Source organism: Pseudophryne corroboree, unplaced genomic scaffold, assembly GCF_028390025.1.
Source record: "Pseudophryne corroboree isolate aPseCor3 unplaced genomic scaffold, aPseCor3.hap2 scaffold_1703, whole genome shotgun sequence".
Taxonomy (NCBI): Eukaryota; Metazoa; Chordata; class Amphibia; order Anura; family Myobatrachidae; genus Pseudophryne; species Pseudophryne corroboree.
In genome coordinates this window covers 13,300-34,898 of record NW_026968339.1, presented here as the reverse complement: position 1 = coordinate 34,898, position 21,599 = coordinate 13,300, and the positions used below count along the sequence as shown (strand labels likewise).

General features: G+C 35.2%; 2 non-coding genes across 2 annotated transcripts; both read left to right on the top strand.

Moving 5' to 3' along the window:
* The first annotated feature begins 20,597 nt into the window (after positions 1-20,597).
* LOC135002041 (U1 spliceosomal RNA) lies at positions 20,598-20,760 on the top strand. Its single transcript, XR_010203332.1, has one exon. It is a non-coding gene; the product is annotated as a U1 spliceosomal RNA (small nuclear RNA).
* A 671-nt stretch (positions 20,761-21,431) lies between these two features.
* Positions 21,432-21,595, top strand: LOC135002018 (U1 spliceosomal RNA). Its single transcript, XR_010203310.1, has one exon. It is a non-coding gene; the product is annotated as a U1 spliceosomal RNA (small nuclear RNA).
* Positions 21,596-21,599: the final 4 nt, after the last annotated feature.

Here is a 21,599-nt window from a genome sequence, read left to right as displayed (position 1 = left end):
GAAGGCCAGGTACCCTACACCATAAGAGGGGGTTTGCAATTTTGACTTGTCTACTTAAATATTACCAAAATCTGATCACAAGGTCAATTACGTCCCTGGGTGGGATTGAACTACTAACCTTTTGATCAATTGCTGAACACACTAACCGATTGCGCCACAGAGACACTTTGCAAAAAGTCCATACTGACAAAGACTAATAAGCATTCATCTAGAACGTTTCCTAGAAAAACTTTAAAAAGTCAATAATCTGGAGAGTTTTTGTAAGATGTTTCTTCCAGCAACCAATGAAGAAACACATTGGTACTTTCGCATGATGAGTGAGTGCTTCAGGATCTCTTGCACTTACATGTGCAGCAGAGTACTGCACTGGAAGCATGCTGGGCCCATAACCCAGAGGTAGGCAGATTGAAACTATCCTTTGCTATATGCATTTTTTTTGTTCATTAAAGTAATCCAAAACTGGGATTGATATTTTAGCTTTTATTTTTACTTAAAGTACAATAACTTTTACCATTTTAATTTGTTTTAATAGTATATTGACAGTATTGTTTTCTTTCAAAAATCCAATTAATTTTCTTTACCCGATTATTAAAATGGTAATTGACAAAAACAAACTACATTGTCACCAGAAGAGCAATACAAAATGTACAAGTGATATATTAAAATCATCTTTCCAGCTTGAATTTCAATGATGCATTGGGGCATCGATTTTGTGAGAAACATCTTCACCCTTAAATAAAGATTTTCTTAATTCCTTACCTGTGTGCTAATTAGATATCACCTTGTTTTCACATTAAACAGACTTCCACATGAGAAAACAGCAAAGATGCAGTGGCGTTAATGTTTCCTGGTGTCAACCTGTATTATTTCCGTAGATATTGAAATGAGGATGCATCTTGCTGCCTTTCCAATGAAGCAAGTTTAATTTAGTAATAGGTGAAAAACCATCCCTACAAAGGTGTTAATCAGAGACTTGGCTTTGTGGACACTTTTCAGAGAACAAATTTGTTAGCATAAAAATAAAGCCAGAAAATGAAGAGCTGTTTAATCACTCAATTGGATTTTTTTGCCAGCATATTTATTTTTCTCTGCAACCCACTGCTAAATTGTGCTTCCTAGCTGTTTTTTATAAAATCATTGAATCAAATATAACTCTGGGAGAAGGCCAGGTACCCTACACCATAACAGTGGTTTTCGAAATTTTGACTTGTCTACTTAAAGATCAACAAAATCTGATAACAAGGTCAATTACGTCTTTGGGTGGGATTGAACCACCAACCTTTTGGTTAATAGCTGAACACACTAACAGATTGCGCCACAGAGACACTTTGCAAAAAGTACATACTGACAAAGACTAATAAGCATTCATCTAGAACGTTTCCTAGAAAAACTTTAAAAAGTCAATAATCTGGAGAGTTATTGTAATATGTTTCTTCCAGCAACCAATGAAGAAACACATTGGTACTTTCGCATGATGAGTGAGTGCTTCAGGATCTCTTGCACTTAAATGTGCAGCAGAGTACTGCAATGGAAGCATGCTGGGCCCATAATCCAGAGGTAGGCAGATTGAAACTATCCTTTGCTATATGCATTTTTTTTTGTTCATTAAAGTAATCCAAAACTGGGATTGATATTTTAGCTTTTATTTTTACTTAAAGTACAATAACTTTTACCATTTTAATTTGTTTTAATAGTATATTGACAGTATTGTTTTCTTTCAAAAATCCAATTAATTTTCTTTACCCGATTATTAAAATGGTAATTGACAAAAACAAACTACATTGTCACCAGAAGAGCAATACAAAATGTACAAGTGATATATTAAAATCATCTTTCCAGCTTGAATTTCAATGATGCATTGGGGCAACGATTTTGTGAGAAACATCTTCACCCTTAAATAAAGATTTTCTTAATTCCTTACCTGTGTGCTAATTAGATATCACCTTGTTTTCACATTAAACAGACTTCCACATGAGAAAACAGCAAAGATGCAGTGGCGTTAATGTTTCCTGGTGTCAACCTGTATTATTTCCGTAGATATTGAAATGAGGATGCATCTTGCTGCCTTTCCAATGAAGCAAGTTTAATTTAGTAATAGGTGAAAAAACATCCCTACAAAGATGTTAATCAGATACTTGGCTTTGTGGACACTTTTCAGAGAACAAATTTGTTATCATAAAAATAAAGCCAGAAAATAAAGAGCTGTTTAATCACTCAATTGGATTTTTCTGCCAGCATTTTTCTTTTTCTCTGCAACCCACTGCTAAATTGTGCTTCCTAGCTGTTTTTTTTATAAAATCACTTAATCAAATCTAACTCTGATTACATCAGAGAAGGCCAGGTACCCTACACCATAAGAGGGGGTTTGCAATTTTGACTTGTCTACTTAAATATCACCAAAACCTGATCACAAGGTCAATTACGTCCCTGGGTGGGATTGAACCACCAACCTTTTGATTAATAGCTGAACACACTAACCGATTGCGCCACAGAGACACTTTGCAAAAAGTATATACTGACAAAGACTAATAAGCATTCATCTAGAACGTTTCCTAGAAAAACTTTAAAAAGTCAATAATCTGGAGAGTTTTTGTAAGATGTTTCTTCCAGCAACCAATGAAGAAACACATTGGTACTTTCGCATGATGAGTGAGTGCTTCAGGATCTCTTGCACTTACATGTGCAGCAGAGTACTGCAATGGAAGCATGCTGGGCCCATAACCCAGAGGTAGGCAGATTGAAACTATCCTTTGCTATATGCATTTTTTTTTTGTTCATTAAAGTAATCCAAAACTGGGATTGATATTTTAGCTTTTATTTTTACTTAAAGTACAATAACTTTTACCATTTTAATTTGTTTTAATAGTATATTGACAGTATTGTTTTCTTTCAAAAATCCACTTAATTTTCTTTACCCTATTAATAAAATGGTAATTGACAAAAACAAACTACATTGTCACCAGAAGAGCAATACAAAATGTACAAGTGATATATTAAAATCATCTTTCCAGCTTGAATTTCAATGATGCATTGGGGCAACGATTTTGTGAGAAACATCTTCACCCTTAAATAAAGATTTTCTTAATTCCTTACCTGTGTGCTAATTAGATATCACCTTGTTTTCACATTAAACAGACTTCCACATGAGAAAGCAGCAAGGATGCAGTGGCGTTAATGTTTCCTGGTGTCAACCTGTATTATTTCAGTAGATATTGAAATGAGGATGCATCTTGCTGCCTTTCCAATGAAGCAAGTTTAATTTAGTAATAGGTGAAAAACCATCCCTACAAATATGTTAATCAGATACTTGGCTTTGTGGACACTTTTCAGAGAACAAATTAGTTAGCATAAAAATAAAGCCAGAAAATGAAGAGCTGTTTAATCACTCAATTGGATTTTTCTGCCAGCATATTTCTTTTTCTCTGCAACCCACTGCTAAATTGTGCTTCCTAGCTGTTTTTATAAAATCACTGAATCAAATCTAACTCTGATTACATCAGAGAAGGCCAGGTACCCTACACCATAACAGGGGGTTTGAAATTTTGACTTGTCTACTTAAAGATCACCAAAATCTGATAACAAGGTCAATTAAGTCCCTGGGTGGGATTGAACCACCAACCTTTTGGTTAATAGCCTTACACACTAACTGGTTGCGCCACAGCAACACTTTGCAAAAGTCCATACTGACAAAGGCTAATAAGCATTCATCTAGAACGATTCCTAGAAACATTTTAAAAAGTCAATAATGTGGAGAGTTTTTGTAAGATGTTTCTTCCATCAACCAATGAAGAAACACATTGGTACTTTCCCATGATGAGTGAGTGCTTCAGGATCTCTTGCACTTACATGTGCAGCAGAGTACTGTAATGGAAGCATGCTGGGTCCATAACCCAGAGGTAGGCAGATTGAAACTATCCTCTGCTATATGCATTTTTTTTTGTTAATTAAAGTAATCCAAAACTGGGATTGATATTTTTGCTCTTTTATTTTTACTTAAAGTACAATAACTTTTACCATTTTAATTTGTTTTAATAGTATATTGACAGTATTGTTTTCTTTCAAAAATCCAATTAATTTTCTTTACCCGATTATTAAAATGGTAATTGACAAAAACAAACTACATTGTCACCAGAAGAGCAATACAAAATGTACAAGTGATATATTAAAATCATCTTTCCAGCTTGAATTTCAATGATGCATTGGGGCAACGATTTTGTGAGAAACATCTTCACCCTTAAATAAAGATTTTCTTATTTCCTTACCTGTGTGCTAATTAGATATCACCTTGTTTTCACATTAAACAGACTTCCACATGAGAAAACAGCAAAGATGCAGTGGCGTTAATGTTTCCTGGTGTCAACCTGTATTATTTCCGTAGATATTGAAATGAGGATGCATCTTGCTGCCTTTCCAATGAAGCAAGTTTAATTTAGTAATAGGTGAAAAACCATCCCTACAAAGGTGTTAATCAGAGACTTGGCTTTGTGGACACTTTTCAGAGAACAAATTTGTTAGCATAAAAATAAAGCCAGAAAATGAAGAGCTGTTTAATCACTCAATTGGATTTTTTTGCCAGCATATTTCTTTTTCTCTGCAACCCACTGCTAAATTGTGCTTCCTAGCTGTTTTTTTAAAATCATTGAATCAAATATAACTCTGGGAGAAGGCCAGGTACCCTACACCATAACAGGGGTTTTCGAAATTTTGACTTGTCTACTTAAAGATCAACAAAATCTGATAACAAGGTCAATTACGTCTTTGGGTGGGATTGAACCACCAACCTTTTGGTTAATAGCTGAACACACTAACAGATTGCGCCACAGAGACACTTTGCAAAAAGCACATACTGACAAAGACTAATAAGCATTCATCTAGAACGTTTCCTAGAAAAACTTTAAAAAGTCAATAATCTGGAGAGTTTTTGTAAGATGTTTCTTCCAGCAACCAATGAAGAAACACATTGGTACTTTCGCATGATGAGTGAGTGCTTCAGGATCTCTTGCACTTAAATGTGCAGCAGAGTACTGCAATGGAAGCATGCTGGGCCCATAATCCAGAGGTAGGCAGATTGAAACTATCCTTTGCTATATGCATTTTTTTTTGTTCATTAAAGTAATCCAAAACTGGGATTGATATTTTAGCTTTTATTTTTACTTAAAGTACAATAACTTTTACCATTTTAATTTGTTTTAATAGTATATTGACAGTATTGTTTTCTTTCAAAAATCCACTTAATTTTCTTTACCCTATTATTAAAATGGTAATTGACAAAAACAAACTACATTGTCACCAGAAGAGCAATACAAAATGTACAAGTGATACATTAAAATCATCTTTCCACCTTGAATTTCAATGATGCATTGGGGCAACGATTTTGTGAGAAACATCTTCACCCTTAAATAAAGATTTTCTTAATTCTTTACCTGTGTGCTAATTAGATATCACCTTGTTTTCACATTAAACAGACTTCCACATGAGAAAGCAGCAAGGATGCAGTGGCGTTAATGTTTCCTGGTGTCAACCTGTATTATTTCAGTAGATATTGAAATGAGGATGCATCTTGCTGCCTTTCCAATGAAGCAAGTTTAATTTAGTAATAGATGAAAAACCATCCCTACAAATATGTTAATCAGATACTTGGCTTTGTGGACACTTTTCAGAGAACAAATTAGTTAGCATAAAAATAAAGCCAGAAAATGAAGAGCTGTTTAATCACTCAATTGGATTTTTCTGCCAGCATATTTATTTTTCTCTGCAACCCACTGCTAAATTGTGCTTCCTAGCTGTTTTTATAAATTCACTGAATCAAATCTAACTCTGATTACATCAGAGAAGGCCAGGTACCCTACACCATAACAGGGGGTTTGAAATTTTGACTTGTCTACTTAAAGATCACCAAAATCTGATAACAAGGTCAATTAAGTCCCTGGGTGGGATTGAACCACCAACCTTGTGGTTAATAGCCTTACACACTAACTGATTGCGCCACAGTGACACTTTGCAAAAGTACATACTGACAAAGGCTAATAAGCATTCATCTAGAACGATTCCTAGAAACATTTTAAAAAGTCAATAATGTGGAGAGTTTTTGTAAGATGTTTCTTCCATCAACCAATGAAGAAACACATTGGTACTTTCCCATGATGAGTGAGTGCTTCAGGATCTTTTGCACTTACATGTGCAGCAGAGTACTGTAATGGAAGCATGCTGGGTCCATAACCCAGAGGTAGGCAGATTGAAACTATCCTCTGCTATATGCATTTTTTTTTGTTAATTAAAGTAATCCAAAACTGGGATTGACATTTTTGCTCTTTTATTTTTACTTAAAGTACAATAACTTTTACCATTTTAATTTGTTTTAATAGTATATTGACAGTATTGTTTTCTTTCAAAAATCCAATTAATTTTCTTTACCCGATTATTAAAATGGTAATTGACAAAAACAAACTACATTGTCACCAGAAGAGCAATACAAAATGTACAAGTGATATATTAAAATCATCTTTCCTGCTTGAATTTCAATGATGCATTGGGGCAACGATTTTGTGAGAAACATCTTCACCCTTAAATAAAGATTTTCTTAATTCCTTACCTGTGTGCTAATTAGATATCACCTTGTTTTCACATTAAACAGACTTCCACATGAGAAAACAGCAAAGATGCAGTGGCGTTAATGTTTCCTGGTGTCAACCTGTATTATTTCCGTAGATATTGAAATGAGGATGCATCTTGCTGCCTTTCCAATGAAGCAAGTTTAATTTAGTAATAGGTGAAAAAACATCCCTACAAAGATGTTAATCAGATACTTGGCTTTGTGGACACTTTTCAGAGAACAAATTTGTTATCATAAAAATAAAGCCAGAAAAAAAGAGCTGTTTAATCACTCAATTGGATTTTTCTGCCAGCATTTTTCTTTTTCTCTGCAACCCACTGCTAAATTGTGCTTCCTAGCTGTTTTTTTATAAAATCACTTAATCAAATCTAACTCTGATTACATCAGAGAAGGCAAGGTACCCTACACCATAAGAGGGGGTTTGCAATTTTGACTTGTCTACTTAAATATCACCAAAATCTGATCACAAGGTCAATTACGTCCCTGGGTGGGATTGAACCACCAACCTTTTGATTAATAGCTGAACACACTAATTGATTGCGCCACAGAGACACTTTGCAAAAAGTGCATACTGACAAAGACTAATAAGCATTCATCTAGAACGTTTCCTAGAAAAACTTTAAAAAATTAATAATCTGGAGAGTTTTTGTTAGATGTTTCTTCCAGCAACCAATGAAGAAACACATTGGTACTTTCACATGATGAGTGAGTGCTTCAGGATCTCTTGCACTTACATGTGCAGCAGAGTACTGCAATGGAAGCATGCTGGGCCCATAACCCAGAGGTAGGCAGATTGAAACTATCCTTTGCTATATGCATTTTTTTTGTTCATTAAAGTAATCCAAAACTGGGATTGATATTTTTGCTCTTTTATTTTTACTTAAAGTACAATAACTTTTACCATTTTAATTTGTTTTAATAGTATATTGACAGTATTGTTTTCTTTCAAAAATCCAATTAATTTTCTTTACCCGATTATTAAAATGGTAATTGACAAAAACAAACTACATTGTCACCAGAAGAGCAATACAAAATGTACAAGTGATATATTAAAATCATCTTTCCAGCTTGAATTTCAATGATGCATTGGGGCAACGATTTTGTGAGAAACATCTTCACCCTTAAATAAAGATTTTCTTATTTCCTTACCTGTGTGCTAATTAGATATCACCTTGTTTTCACATTAAACAGACTTCCACATGAGAAAACAGCAAAGATGCAGTGGCGTTAATGTTTCCTGGTGTCAACCTGTATTATTTCCGTAGATATTGAAATGAGGATGCATCTTGCTGCCTTTCCAATGAAGCAAGTTTAATTTAGTAATAGGTGAAAAACCATCCCTACAAAGGTGTTAATCAGAGACTTGGCTTTGTGGACACTTTTCAGAGAACAAATTTGTTAGCATAAAAATAAAGCCAGAAAATGAAGAGCTGTTTAATCACTCAATTGGATTTTTTTGCCAGCATATTTCTTTTTCTCTGCAACCCACTGCTAAATTGTGCTTCCTAGCTGTTTTTTTAAAATCATTGAATCAAATATAACTCTGGGAGAAGGCCAGGTACCCTACACCATAACAGGGGTTTTCGAAATTTTGACTTGTCTACTTAAAGATCAACAAAATCTGATAACAAGGTCAATTACGTCTTTGGGTGGGATTGAACCACCAACCTTTTGGTTAATAGCTGAACACACTAACAGATTGCGCCACAGAGACACTTTGCAAAAAGTACATACTGACAAAGACTAATAAGCATTCATCTAGAACGTTTCCTAGAAAAACTTTAAAAAGTCAATAATCTGGAGAGTTTTTGTAAGATGTTTCTTCCAGCAACCAATGAAGAAACACATTGGTACTTTCGCATGATGAGTGAGTGCTTCAGGATCTCTTGCACTTAAATGTGCAGCAGAGTACTGCAATGGAAGCATGCTGGGCCCATAATCCAGAGGTAGGCAGATTGAAACTATCCTTTGCTATATGCATTTTTTTTTGTTCATTAAAGTAATCCAAAACTGGGATTGATATTTTAGCTTTTATTTTTACTTAAAGTACAATAACTTTTACCATTTTAATTTGTTTTAATAGTATATTGACAGTATTGTTTTCTTTCAAAAATCCACTTAATTTTCTTTACCCTATTATTAAAATGGTAATTGACAAAAACAAACTACATTGTCACCAGAAGAGCAATACAAAATGTACAAGTGATACATTAAAATCATCTTTCCAGCTTGAATTTCAATGATGCATTGGGGCAACGATTTTGTGAGAAACATCTTCACCCTTAAATAAAGATTTTCTTAATTCTTTACCTGTGTGCTAATTAGATATCACCTTGTTTTCACATTAAACAGACTTCCACATGAGAAAGCAGCAAGGATGCAGTGGCGTTAATGTTTCCTGGTGTCAACCTGTATTATTTCAGTAGATATTGAAATGAGGATGCATCTTGCTGCCTTTCCAATGAAGCAAGTTTAATTTAGTAATAGATGAAAAACCATCCCTACAAAGATGTTAATCAGATACTTGGCTTTGTGGACACTTTTCAGAGAACAAATTAGTTAGCATAAAAATAAAGCCAGAAAATGAAGAGCTGTTTAATCACTCAATTGGATTTTTCTGCCAGCATATTTCTTTTTCTCTGCAACCCACTGCTAAATTGTGCTTCCTAGCTGTTTTTATAAAATCACTGAATCAAATCTAACTCTGATTACATCAGAGAAGGCCAGGTACCCTACACCATAACAGGGGGTTTGAAATTTTGACTTGTCTACTTAAAGATCACCAAAATCTGATAACAAGGTCAATTAAGTCCCTGGGTGGGATTGAACCACCAACCTTGTGGTTAATAGCCTTACACACTAACTGATTGCGCCACAGCGACACTTTGCAAAAGTACATACTGACAAAGGCTTATAAGCATTCATCTAGAACGATTCCTAGAAACATTTTAAAAAGTCAATAATGTGGAGAGTTTTTGTAAGATGTTTCTTCCATCAACCAATGAAGAAACACATTGGTACTTTCCCATGATGAGTGAGTGCTTCAGGATCTTTTGCACTTACATGTGCAGCAGAGTACTGTAATGGAAGCATGCTGGGTCCATAACCCAGAGGTAGGCAGATTGAAACTATCCTCTGCTATATGCATTTTTTTTTGTTAATTAAAGTAATCCAAAACTGGGATTGACATTTTTGCTCTTTTATTTTTACTTAAAGTACAATAACTTTTACCATTTTAATTTGTTTTAATAGTATATTGACAGTATTGTTTTCTTTCAAAAATCCAATTAATTTTCTTTACCCGATTATTAAAATGGTAATTGACAAAAACAAACTACATTGTCACCAGAAGAGCAATACAAAATGTACAAGTGATATATTAAAATCATCTTTCCTGCTTGAATTTCAATGATGCATTGGGGCAACGATTTTGTGAGAAACATCTTCACCCTTAAATAAAGATTTTCTTAATTCCTTACCTGTGTGCTAATTAGATATCACCTTGTTTTCACATTAAACAGACTTCCACATGAGAAAACAGCAAAGATGCAGTGGCGTTAATGTTTCCTGGTGTCAACCTGTATTATTTCCGTAGATATTGAAATGAGGATGCATCTTGCTGCCTTTCCAATGAAGCAAGTTTAATTTAGTAATAGGTGAAAAAACATCCCTACAAAGATGTTAATCAGATACTTGGCTTTGTGGACACTTTTCAGAGAACAAATTTGTTATCATAAAAATAAAGCCAGAAAAAAAGAGCTGTTTAATCACTCAATTGGATTTTTCTGCCAGCATTTTTCTTTTTCTCTGCAACCCACTGCTAAATTGTGCTTCCTAGCTGTTTTTTTTATAAAATCACTTAATCAAATCTAACTCTGATTACATCAGAGAAGGCCAGGTACCCTACACCATAAGAGGGGGTTTGCAATTTTGACTTGTCTACTTAAATATCACCAAAATCTGATCACAAGGTCAATTACGTCCCTGGGTGGGATTGAACCACCAACCTTTTGATTAATAGCTGAACACACTAATTGATTGCGCCACAGAGACACTTTGCAAAAAGTGCATACTGACAAAGACTAATAAGCATTCATCTAGAACGTTTCCTAGAAAAACTTTAAAAAATTAATAATCTGGAGAGTTTTTGTTAGATGTTTCTTCCAGCAACCAATGAAGAAACACATTGGTACTTTCACATGATGAGTGAGTGCTTCAGGATCTCTTGCACTTACATGTGCAGCAGAGTACTGCAATGGAAGCATGCTGGGCCCATAACCCAGAGGTAGGCAGATTGAAACTATCCTTTGCTATATGCATTTTTTTTTGTTCATTAAAGTAATCCAAAACTGGGATTGATATTTTTGCTCTTTTATTTTTACTTAAAGTACAATAACTTTTACCATTTTAATTTGTTTTAATAGTATATTGACAGTATTGTTTTCTTTCAAAAATCCACTTAATTTTCTTTACCCTATTATTAAAATGGTAATTGACAAAAACAAACTACATTGTCACCAGAAGAGCAATACAAAATGTACAAGTGATATATTAAAATCATCTTTCCAGCTTGAATTTCAATGATGCATTGGGGCAACGATTTTGTGAGAAACATCTTCACCCTTAAATAAAGATTTTCTTAATTCCTTACCTGTGTGCTAATTAGATATCACCTTGTTTTCACATTAAACAGACTTTCACATGCGAAAGCAGCAAGGATGCAGTGGCGTTAATGTTTCCTGGTGTCAACCTGTATTATTTCAGTAGACATTGAAATGAGGATGCATCTTGCTGCCTTTCCAATGAAGCAAGTTTAATTTAGTAAAAGGTGAAAAACCATCCCTACAAAGGTGTTAATCAGAGACTTGGCTTTGTGGACACTTTTCAGAGAACAAATTTGTTAGCATAAAAATAAAGCCAGAAAATGAAGAGCTGTTTAATCACTCAATTGGATTTTTCTGCCAGCATATTTCTTTTTCTCTGCAACCCACTGCTAAATTGTGCTTCCTAGCTGTTTTTATAAAATCACTGAATCAAATCTAACTCTGATTACATCAGAGAAGGCCAGGTACCCTACACCATAACAGGGGGTTTGAAATTTTGACTTGTCTACTTAAAGATCACCAAAATCTGATAACAAGGTCAATTAAGTCCCTGGGTGGGATTGAACCACCAACCTTTTGGTTAATAGCCTCACACACTAACTGATTGCGCCACAGCGACACTTTGCAAAAGTACTTACTGACAAAGGCTAATAAGCATTCATCTAGAACGATTCCTAGAAACATTTTAAAAAGTCAATAATGTGGAGAGTTTTTGTAAGATGTTTCTTCCATCAACCAATGAAGAAACACATTGGTACTTTCCCATGATGAGTGAGTGCTTCAGGATTTCTTGCACTTACATGTGCAGCAGAGTACTGTAATGGAAGCATGCTGGGTCCATAACCCAGAGGTAGGCAGATTGAAACTATCCTCTGCTATATGCATATTTTTTTTGTTAATTAAAGTAATCCAAAACTGGGATTGATATGTTTGCTCTTTTATTTTTACTTAAAGTACAATAACTTTTACCATTTTAATTTGTTTTAATAGTATATTGACAGTATTGTTTTCTTTCAAAAATCCAATTAATTTTCTTTACCCGATTATTAAAATGGTAATTGACAAAAGCAAACTACATTGTCACCAGAAGAGCAATACAAAATGTACAAGTGATATATTAAAATCATCTTTCCAGCTTGAATTTCAATGATGCATTGGGGCAACGATTTTGTGAGAAAAATCTTCACCCTTAAATAAAGATTTTCTTAATTCCTTACCTGTGTGCTAATTAGATATCACCTTGTTTTCACATTAAACAGACTTCCACATGAGAAAGCAGCAAGGATGCAGTGGCGTTAATGTTTCCTGGTGTCAACCTGTATTATTTCAGTAGATATTGAAATGAGGATGCATCTTGCTGCCTTTCCAATGAAGCAAGTTTAATTTAGTAATAGGTGAAAAACCATCCCTACAAAGATGTTAATCAGATACTTGGCTTTGTGGACACTTTTCAGAGAACAAATTTGTTAGCATAAAAATAAAGCCAGAAAATGAAGAGCTGTTTAATCACTCGATTGGATTTTTTTGCCAGCATATTTCTTTTTCTCTGCAACCCACTGCTAAATTGTGCTTCCTAGCTGTTTTTATAAAATCATTGAATCAAATCTAACTCTGATTACATCAGAGAAGGCCAGGTACCCTACACCATAACAGGGGTTTTCGAAATTTTGACTTGTCTACTTAAAGATAAACAAAATCTGATAACAAGGTCAATTACGTCCCTGGGTGGGATTGAACCACCAACCTTTTGGTTAATAGCCGTACACACTAACTGATTGCGCCACAGCGACACTTTGCAAAAGTACTTACTGACAAAGGCTAATAAGCATTCATCTAGAACGTTTACTATAAAAACTTTAAATAGTCAATAATCTGGAGAGTTTTTGTAAGATGTTTCTTCCATCAACCAATGAAGAAACACATTGGTACTTTCCCATGATGAGTGAGTGCTTCAGGATCTCTTGCACTTACATGTGCAGCAGAGTACTGTAATGGAAGCAGAGGTAGGCAGATTGAAACTATCCTCTGCTATATGCATTTTTTTTGTTAATTAAAGTAATCCAAAACTGGGATTGATATTTGTGCTCTTTTATTTTTACTTAAAGTACAATAACTTTTACCATTTTAATTTGTTTTAATAGTATATTGACAGTATTGTTTTCTTTCAAAAATCCAATTAATTTTCTTTACCCGATTATTAAAATGGTAATTGACAAAAACAAACTACATTGTCACCAGAAGAGCAATACAAAATGTACAAATGATATATTAAAATCATCTTTCCAGCTTGAATTTCAATGATGCATTGGGGCAACGATTTTGTGAGAAACATCTTCACCCTTAAATAAAGATTTTCTTAATTCCTTACCTGTGTGCTAATTAGATATCACCTTGTTTTCACATTAAACAGACTTCCACATGAGAAAACAGCAAAGATGCAGTGGCGTTAATGTTTCCTGGTGTCAACCTGTATTATTTCCGTAGATATTGAAATGAGGATGCATCTTGCTGCCTTTCCAATGAAGCAAGTTTAATTTAGTAATAGGTGAAAAACCATCCCTACAAAGATGTTAATCAGACACTTGGCTTTGTGGACACTTTTCAGAGAACAAATTAGTTAGCATAAAAATAAAGCCAGAAAATGAAGAGCTGTTTAATCACTCAATTGGATTTTTCTGCCAGCATATTTCTTTTTCTCTGCAACCCACTGCTAAATTGTGCTTCCTAGCTGTTTTTATAAAATCACTGAATCAAATCTAACTCTGATTACATCAGAGAAGGCCAGGTACCCTACACCATAACAGGGGGTTTGAAATTTTGACTTGTCTACTTAAAGATCACCAAAATCTGATAACAAGGTCAATTAAGTCCCTGGGTGGGATTGAACCACCAACCTTGTGGTTAATAGCCTTACACACTAACTGATTGCGCCACAGCGACACTTTGCAAAAGTACATACTGACAAAGGCTAATAAGCATTCATCTAGAACGATTCCTAGAAACATTTTAAAAAGTCAATAATGTGGAGAGTTTTTGTAAGATGTTTCTTCCATCAACCAATGAAGAAACACATTGGTACTTTCCCATGATGAGTGAGTGCTTCAGGATCTTTTGCACTTACATGTGCAGCAGAGTACTGTAATGGAAGCATGCTGGGTCCATAACCCAGAGGTAGGCAGATTGAAACTATCCTCTGCTATATGCATTTTTTTTTGTTAATTAAAGTAATCCAAAACTGGGATTGACATTTTTGCTCTTTTATTTTTACTTAAAGTACAATAACTTTTACCATTTTAATTTGTTTTAATAGTATATTGACAGTATTGTTTTCTTTCAAAAATCCAATTAATTTTCTTTACCCGATTATTAAAATGGTAATTGACAAAAACAAACTACATTGTCACCAGAAGAGCAATACAAAATGTACAAGTGATATATTAAAATCATCTTTCCTGCTTGAATTTCAATGATGCATTGGGGCAACGATTTTGTGAGAAACATCTTCACCCTTAAATAAAGATTTTCTTAATTCCTTACCTGTGTGCTAATTAGATATCACCTTGTTTTCACATTAAACAGACTTCCACATGAGAAAACAGCAAAGATGCAGTGGCGTTAATGTTTCCTGGTGTCAACCTGTATTATTTCCGTAGATATTGAAATGAGGATGCATCTTGCTGCCTTTCCAATGAAGCAAGTTTAATTTAGTAATAGGTGAAAAAACATCCCTACAAAGATGTTAATCAGATACTTGGCTTTGTGGACACTTTTCAGAGAACAAATTTGTTATCATAAAAATAAAGCCAGAAAAAAAGAGCTGTTTAATCACTCAATTGGATTTTTCTGCCAGCATTTTTCTTTTTCTCTGCAACCCACTGCTAAATTGTGCTTCCTAGCTGTTTTTTTATAAAATCACTTAATCAAATCTAACTCTGATTACATCAGAGAAGGCCAGGTACCCTACACCATAAGAGGGGGTTTGCAATTTTGACTTGTCTACTTAAATATCACCAAAATCTGATCACAAGGTCAATTACGTCCCTGGGTGGGATTGAACCACCAACCTTTTGATTAATAGCTGAACACACTAATTGATTGCGCCACAGAGACACTTTGCAAAAAGTGCATACTGACAAAGACTAATAAGCATTCATCTAGAACGTTTCCTAGAAAAACTTTAAAAAATTAATAATCTGGAGAGTTTTTGTTAGATGTTTCTTCCAGCAACCAATGAAGAAACACATTGGTACTTTCACATGATGAGTGAGTGCTTCAGGATCTCTTGCACTTACATGTGCAGCAGAGTACTGCAATGGAAGCATGCTGGGCCCATAACCCAGAGGTAGGCAGATTGAAACTATCCTTTGCTATATGCATTTTTTTTTGTTCATTAAAGTAATCCAAAACTGGGATTGATATTTTTGCTCTTTTATTTTTACTTAAAGTACAATAACTTTTACCATTTTAATTTGTTTTAATAGTATATTGACAGTATTGTTTTCTTTCAAAAATCCAATTAATTTTCTTTACCCGATTATTAAAATGGTAATTGACAAAAACAAACTACATTGTCACCAGAAGAGCAATACAAAATGTACAAGTGATATATTAAAATCATCTTTCCAGCTTGAATTTCAATGATGCATTGGGGCAACGATTTTGTGAGAAACATCTTCACCCTTAAATAAAGATTTTCTTAATTCCTTACCTGTGTGCTAATTAGATATCACCTTGTTTTCACATTAAACAGACTTTCACATGCGAAAGCAGCAAGGATGCAGTGGCGTTAATGTTTCCTGGTGTCAACCTGTATTATTTCAGTAGACATTGAAATGAGGATGCATCTTGCTGCCTTTCCAATGAAGCAAGTTTAATTTAGTAAAAGGTGAAAAACCATCCCTACAAAGGTGTTAATCAGAGACTTGGCTTTGTGGACACTTTTCAGAGAACAAATTTGTTAGCATAAAAATAAAGCCAGAAAATGAAGAGCTGTTTAATCACTCAATTGGATTTTTCTGCCAGCATATTTCTTTTTCTCTGCAACCCACTGCTAAATTGTGCTTCCTAGCTGTTTTTATAAAATCACTGAATCAAATCTAACTCTGATTACTTCAGAGAAGGCCAGGTACCCTACACCATAACAGGGGGTTTGAAATTTTGACTTGTCTACTTAAAGATCACCAAAATCTGATAACAAGGTCAATTAAGTCCCTGGGTGGGATTGAACCACCAACCTTTTGGTTAATAGCCTCACACACTAACTGATTGCGCCACAGCGACACTTTGCAAAAGTACTTACTGACAAAGGCTAATAAGCATTCATCTAGAACGATTCCTAGAAACATTTTAAAAAGTCAATAATGTGGAGAGTTTTTGTAAGATGTTTCTTCCATCAACCAATGAAGAAACACATTGGTACTTTCCCATGATGAGTGAGTGCTTCAGGATTTCTTGCACTTACATGTGCAGCAGAGTACTGTAATGGAAGCATGCTGGGTCCATAACCCAGAGGTAGGCAGATTGAAACTATCCTCTGCTATATGCATTTTTTTTTGTTAATTAAAGTAATCCAAAACTGGGATTGATATTTTTGCTCTTTTATTTTTACTTAAAGTACAATAACTTTTACCATTTTAATTTGTTTTAATAGTATATTGACAGTATTGTTTTCTTTCAAAAATCCAATTAATTTTCTTTACCCGATTATTAAAATGGTAATTGACAAAAGCAAACTACATTGTCACCAGAAGAGCAATACAAAATGTACAAGTGATATATTAAAATCATCTTTCCAGCTTGAATTTCAATGATGCATTGGGGCAACGATTTTGTGAGAAAAATCTTCACCCTTAAATAAAGATTTTCTTAATTCCTTACCTGTGTGCTAATTAGATATCACCTTGTTTTCACATTAAACAGACTTCCACATGAGAAAGCAGCAAGGATGCAGTGGCGTTAATGTTTCCTGGTGTCAACCTGTATTATTTCAGTAGATATTGAAATGAGGATGCATCTTGCTGCCTTTCCAATGAAGCAAGTTTAATTTAGTAATAGGTGAAAAACCATCCCTACAAAGATGTTAATCAGATACTTGGCTTTGTGGACACTTTTCAGAGAACAAATTTGTTAGCATAAAAATAAAGCCAGAAAATGAAGAGCTGTTTAATCACTCGATTGGATTTTTTTGCCAGCATATTTCTTTTTCTCTGCAACCCACTGCTAAATTGTGCTTCCTAGCTGTTTTTATAAAATCATTGAATCAAATCTAACTCTGATTACATCAGAGAAGGCCAGGTACCCTACACCATAACAGGGGTTTTCGAAATTTTGACTTGTCTACTTAAAGATAAACAAAATCTGATAACAAGGTCAATTACGTCCCTGGGTGGGATTGAACCACCAACCTTTTGGTTAATAGCCGTACACACTAACTGATTGCGCCACAGCGACACTTTGCAAAAGTACTTACTGACAAAGGCTAATAAGCATTCATCTAGAACGTTTACTATAAAAACTTTAAATAGTCAATAATCTGGAGAGTTTTTGTAAGATGTTTCTTCCATCAACCAATGAAGAAACACATTGGTACTTTCCCATGATGAGTGAGTGCTTCAGGATCTCTTGCACTTACATGTGCAGCAGAGTACTGTAATGGAAGCAGAGGTAGGCAGATTGAAACTATCCTCTGCTATATGCATTTTTTTTGTTAATTAAAGTAATCCAAAACTGGGATTGATATTTGTGCTCTTTTATTTTTACTTAAAGTACAATAACTTTTACCATTTTAATTTGTTTTAATAGTATATTGACAGTATTGTTTTCTTTCAAAAATCCAATTAATTTTCTTTACCCGATTATTAAAATGGTAATTGACAAAAACAAACTACATTGTCACCAGAAGAGCAATACAAAATGTACAAATGATATATTAAAATCATCTTTCCAGCTTGAATTTCAATGATGCATTGGGGCAACGATTTTGTGAGAAACATCTTCACCCTTAAATAAAGATTTTCTTAATTCCTTACCTGTGTGCTAATTAGATATCACCTTGTTTTCACATTAAACAGACTTCCACATGAGAAAACAGCAAAGATGCAGTGGCGTTAATGTTTCCTGGTGTCAACCTGTATTATTTCCGTAGATATTGAAATGAGGATGCATCTTGCTGCCTTTCCAATGAAGCAAGTTTAATTTAGTAATAGGTGAAAAACCATCCCTACAAAGATGTTAATCAGACACTTGGCTTTGTGGACACTTTTCAGAGAACAAATTAGTTAGCATAAAAATAAAGCCAGAAAATGAAGAGCTGTTTAATCACTCAATTGGATTTTTCTGCCAGCATATTTCTTTTTCTCTGCAACCCACTGCTAAATTGTGCTTCCTAGCTGTTTTTTTTATAAAATCACTTAATCAAATCTAACTCTGATTACATCAGAGAAGGCCAGGTACCCTACACCATAAGAGGGGGTTTGAAATTTTGACTTGTCTACTTAAAGATCACCAAAATCTGATAACGAGGTCAATTACATCCCTGGGTGGGATTGAACCAACAACCCTTTGATTAATAACCAAACACACTAACCGATTGCGCCACAGAGACACTTTGCAAACTTACATACTGACAAAGGCTAATAAGCATTCATCTAGAACGTTTCCTAGAAACATTTTAAAAAGTCAATAATCTGGAGAGTTTTTGTAAGATGTTTCTTCCAGCAACCAATGAAGAAACACATTGGTACTTTCCCATGATGAGTGAGTGCTTCAGGATCTCTTGCACTTACATGTGCAGCAGAGTACTGTAATGGAAGCATGCTGGGTCCATAACCCAGAGGTAGGCAGATTGAAACTATCCTCTGCTATATGCATTTTTTTTGTTAATTAAAGTAATCCAAAACTGGGATTGACATTTTTGCTCTTTTATTTTTACTTAAAGTACAATAACTTTTACCATTTTAATTTGTTTTACTAGTATATTGACAGTATTGTTTTCTTTCAAAAATCCACTTAATTTTCTTTACCCGATTATAAAAATGGTAATTGACAAAAACAAACTACATTGTCACCAGAAGAGCAATACAAAATGTACAAGTGATATATTAAAATCATCTTTCCAGCTTGAATTTCAATGATGCATTGGGGCAACGATTTTGTGAGAAACATCTTCACCCTTTAATAAAGATTTTCTTAATTCCTTACCTGTGTGCTAATTAGATATCACCTTGTTTTCACATTAAACAGACTTCCACATGAGAAAGCAGCAAGGATGCAGTGGCGTTAATATTTCCTGGTGTCAACCTGTATTATTTCAGTAGATATTGAAATGAGGATGCATCTTGCTGCCTTTCCAATGAAGCAAGTTTAATTTAGTAATAGGTGAAAAACCATCCAAGAGCTGTTTAATCACTCAATTGGATTTTTTTGCCAGCATATTTCTTTTTCTCTGCAACCCACTGCTAAATTGTGCTTCCTAGCTGTTTTTATAAAATCACTGAATCATATCTAACTCTGATTACATCAGAGAAGTCTAAATACCTAACACCATAACAGGGGGTTTGAAATTTTGACTTGTCTTCTTAAAGATCACCAAAATCTGATAACAAAGTCAATTACATCCCTGGGTGGGATTGAACCACCAACCTTTTGGTTAATAGCCATACACACTAACTGATTGCGCCACAGCGACACTTTGCAAAAGTACATACTGACAAAGGCTAATAAACAATCATCTAGAACGTTTCCTAGAAAAACTTTAAAAAGTCAATAATCTGGAGTGTTTTTGTAAGATGTTTCTGCCATCAACCAATGAAGAAACACATTGGTACTTTCCCATGATGAGTGAGTGCTTCAGGATCTCTTGCACTTACATGTGCAGCAGAGTACTGCAATGGAAGCATGCTGGGCCCATAACCCAGAGGTAGACAGATTGAAACTATCCTCTGCTATATGCATTTTTTTGTTAATTAAAGTAATCCAAAACTGGGATTGATATTTTTGCTCTTTTATTTTTACTTAAAGTACAATAACTTTTACCATTTTAATTTGTTTTAATAGTATATTGACAGTATTGTTTTCTTTCAAAAATTCACTTAATTTTCTTTTCTGTGTGCTAATTAGATATCACCTTGTTTTCACATTAAATAGACTTCCACATGAGAAAGCAGCAAGGATGCAGTGGCGTTATTGTTTCCTGGTGGTAGTGGGGGACTGTGTTTGTGCTTTCCTCTGGTCAGCTCTGGTAAAAGTCAGATTTCTTTGTCTCAGATCTTCCTCTAGCCTTGTTCTTCTTTCGAGAGTTCCCTTGTGCTGCCTCAGTTGGATCTCCTTCACTTGACAGGGGGGTGCCCGAGCAGCGACCCTCCCCAGCTCAAGCCCAACTCCTACTTACCTGCCAGGTGAGATACTATGATCAGGAAGGTGCTTCTCCCAGGGCAAGGCTCACCCATTGCACTCTGGGTGTGCTGCTCCTATGATTTCCCCAAATGTGGGACACTTGATTGCATAATTTGTGTTTCCCCTGGTCGGCTCTCGTATAATTCAGATCTCTTTGTCTCAGGTCTCTCTCCAGCCTAGTTTGCTGTCTGTTTCCACTTCTCTTTTCTTGAGCCGCTGCCTTCTATGCCCTTGTGCACTCTCCTGACTTCTCCTGTCTGCTTACTTTGTGCCTTCCAACGCACAATGCAAACTACAGGTAGTGCTGCAGGGCCCACACCCTTTTACTTGCCTTACAGAGCAGCTCTGGAGCTGTTACAGTGCCCAGCTGCTCCAAGAAATCAGCTTGAATGCTTCAGGGGCTGGGGCATAGCCAACATGAGCCCCACACCGACGGAGGGTGGAGGTGTTTAATGCAAACTAGGGGTCAGCCTATCGCCGCAAAAGGCCGCCATGCCCTGCATGCCCCTTTTCTCTTTTCATATGCAAACGAGGGTTGAAGCCAACTTTGACCCACTGCTTGGATGACATCACCATATGCAAATCCGTCTTCTGCAGACCTTTTCCCAGGAATGCTTGTACTAGTTGTTGCATTTGGTTTGTTGTTTGGGGGTGCTTCAGTATTAGGCAGCCTTCTGCTCTCCCATTTTCATCTGAAAATATGTGTTCTCCCTGCAATTGTTGTCCCCAGATGAGAGTTCCCTTGTGCTGCCTCAGTTGAATCTCCTTTACTTGACAGAGATGTGCCTGAGCAGCGGCCCTCCCCAGCTCTATCCCAAATCATACTTATTTTGCATAGGAGATACCATGGTCATGAAGATTATTCTCCCAGGGTGAGGTTCATTCATTGCATTCTGGGTATGCTGACCCCTGTGATTTCCCCAAATGTGGGAAACTCGACTGCTTTATTTGTGGTAGTGGGGGACTGTGTTTGTGTTTTCCTCTGGTCA